This window comes from Engraulis encrasicolus, chromosome 14 (genome assembly GCF_034702125.1).
Source record: "Engraulis encrasicolus isolate BLACKSEA-1 chromosome 14, IST_EnEncr_1.0, whole genome shotgun sequence".
Classification (NCBI taxonomy): Eukaryota; Metazoa; Chordata; class Actinopteri; order Clupeiformes; family Engraulidae; genus Engraulis; species Engraulis encrasicolus.
The window spans coordinates 7,356,914-7,359,413 of NC_085870.1; the positions used below are offsets into that span (position 1 = coordinate 7,356,914).

A 2,500-nucleotide genomic window follows, 5' to 3' on the forward strand; every position below is an offset into this window, starting at 1 on the left:
TCTAAAGCCCTGTATGTGTCTGCTTTCTGATTGTTTTTTATTTCTTCCTCCCAAAAAGCCAGATACTGATTTTTGCTTGTTTTGTCTATGTCTATAAGCACAGATTTTGTAATATGGCTTACGTTTGTTATGTTGTTCTTACTTGCTATTTTAAAGAGGTTGTCCTTTTCTGTGGTCGACTTGTAATTAAAGGCCTAGTGGTGGTATGTGTAGAGTTGCTATGGGCTGGGTATAGCCAGAATTTTGATGCTCTTTTATTGATTTCAACAGAAAGCGGAAACCTCCCCAGTTCTGCTCGGCATGCCATGTTTGATGTTGTTCTGTGTACCCCTAGTATGTCTTTGCAGAACTGAATATGAAATAGTTCTGTTGGGCTTTTGTCCCATTGTCTGTGGTCTATACAAACCTTTCTATACTCTCTCTCTGTAGGCCTATCTGTCTCTCTGTGTCTGTCGGTCTCTTCCCCTCTTTTGCATATGACATTGTATCACCAATGATGGACTTCTATCAGCTCTTGCTTTCTCTGTCTGTCTGTCTGTCTGTCTGTCTGTCTGTCTGTCTGTCTGTCTGTCTGTCTGTCTGTCTGTCTGTCTGTCTGTCTGTCTGTCTGTCTGTCTGTCTGTCTGTCTGTCTGTCTGTCTCTCTCTCTCTCTGTCTCTCTCTCTCTCTCATATATGCGTACAACATATGGGCTTCTATCAGCCGAGGCGCAGTGGGGGTTGTTCAACCCAGGGAGTCGTATGTCCTTATCAGTAACTAGCGCGTGTGGAAAAAGCTTCAATGGGGAGAAGACTGAAGCCGATCTCCCATACCAATCCATTTCTGACGCGACACCCGAGTTCCTGCAACACTCATCACACATCAAGCTCCGAGGCGGCCATGATGAAATCTAGCCCAAGCTCTGGAGCAACACGCATTCATCGCATATTCCAAGCAGGTCTGTGCTGCTGCACATCTCTTTTTTTTTGTTGGCCTTCACGTCTGTCATAGATTTCTTTTTTTGAAGGTGGGAAAGCAGGTTATTTGCTTTCAGAGAAAAGCGCCTAACCTCCAGCAAGCTCTAGATCATCCCCGCTTTCACTGCTTGCCTGCTTACACACACACACACACACACGCACACGCACACACACACACACACTCACACTCACACTCACACACACACACACACACACACACACACACACACACACACACACACACACACACACACACACACACACACACACACACACACACACACAGTCACGCGCGTGGCGCGCACGCACACACACGTACCATAGGTGGCCCCGGTTCCCGCTATGAATAAGTAATGCCACTGAACTTCCAGATGCCCCAAAGTGTGGAGAAGGGGAAGAGGATCTTTATGGAGTCCATTACGCCGCCGCTGAAAATCTTTTTCGCGCTTGCCGTGTCAGCAGAATACTGCATCAGACATGAGGAGGGGGAGAGTCAAGTCGTCTGCGCATAGTGATGAGGGTGTGCGGACGGGTGAGAGGAGATGTGGAGAGGAAAGAGAGAGAGAGCGAGAAAGAGAGAGAGAGAGAGAGAGAGAGAGAGAGAGAGAGAGAGAGAGAGAGAGAGGAGCTGAGGGTTCTTTTTATACCCTCCAGCTACGCTACGGTAGCTAGTCATGGGCAACCCGACCTCAGACACCACAGGATAATACGAGACATTTGTTAGCTAAATCTCTAAATCAATTCTAATTAGCGAAATTGGTTAAAAGGATGAATGGAGCAGCTGTGGCCAAGTGGATAGGGAGTTTGGATAAGAGTGTTGCATATTCAAACCCCCAGCCTCACCAGTTGGAAGAATGTGTGTGGGCTCTTGACACATTCAGCCATGGTCAAAGTGCCCTTGAGCAAGGCGTAAAAACTGGCTTTATATAGCCTACCTGTCCTTACCTATGGCTGCACTGAACTTCTAATGGATTAATCACAAACAGACTGGATAGACCGCTGATAATTCACAACATTAGCAGCTTGCACTTAGTTCTGCAATAGGTGCGTAACAATCCATGGCTATGTTCGGATAATTCAGATAATAAGATAATGATAAGAAACTATATAAGCCTGGAGAGGAAAGTGCTCTGCCAAACAGCAATGTGTCAGAATATGGTTCGCAGGCAGGAGGGACTTCAGTCTATTCCCCAAAAATGCACTCTTTCCAGGTGAAGAAGTATACTGTGCTTTTTTAAAGAGGAGAGAAAAATCAATATGAAGCCAATAATGGTGTATTTTTCAGATAATGCTGTCTGAAGAGTCGTTCATAAAACCACCCGCAGCCCTTCCAATCCAGATCATAAAAGCAAGGGCAATTTAGAGCCCGTTTAGGCCCGAAACAGCCCAAAAACACCATCATACGAATTTGGGCCCTGATGTCTTTTCGTCTCAGTGGACTAACGAGCGTCGATCCCTCCATTCAGACGGTGCAATGAGACATGTCTGCACCTCATCCGGGTCCCCCCCCCACCCCCCACCCGCTGAGATCCCATTCCCTCCCT

At 46.7% G+C, this 2,500-nt stretch overlaps 1 protein-coding gene across 2 annotated transcripts in view; it reads right to left on the minus strand.

Moving 5' to 3' along the window:
- arhgef10la (Rho guanine nucleotide exchange factor (GEF) 10-like a) overlaps positions 1 to 2,500 on the minus strand; it is a 277,194-nt gene that overhangs the window by 204,923 nt on the left and 69,771 nt on the right. The gene's annotated exons all lie outside the window — the stretch shown is intronic.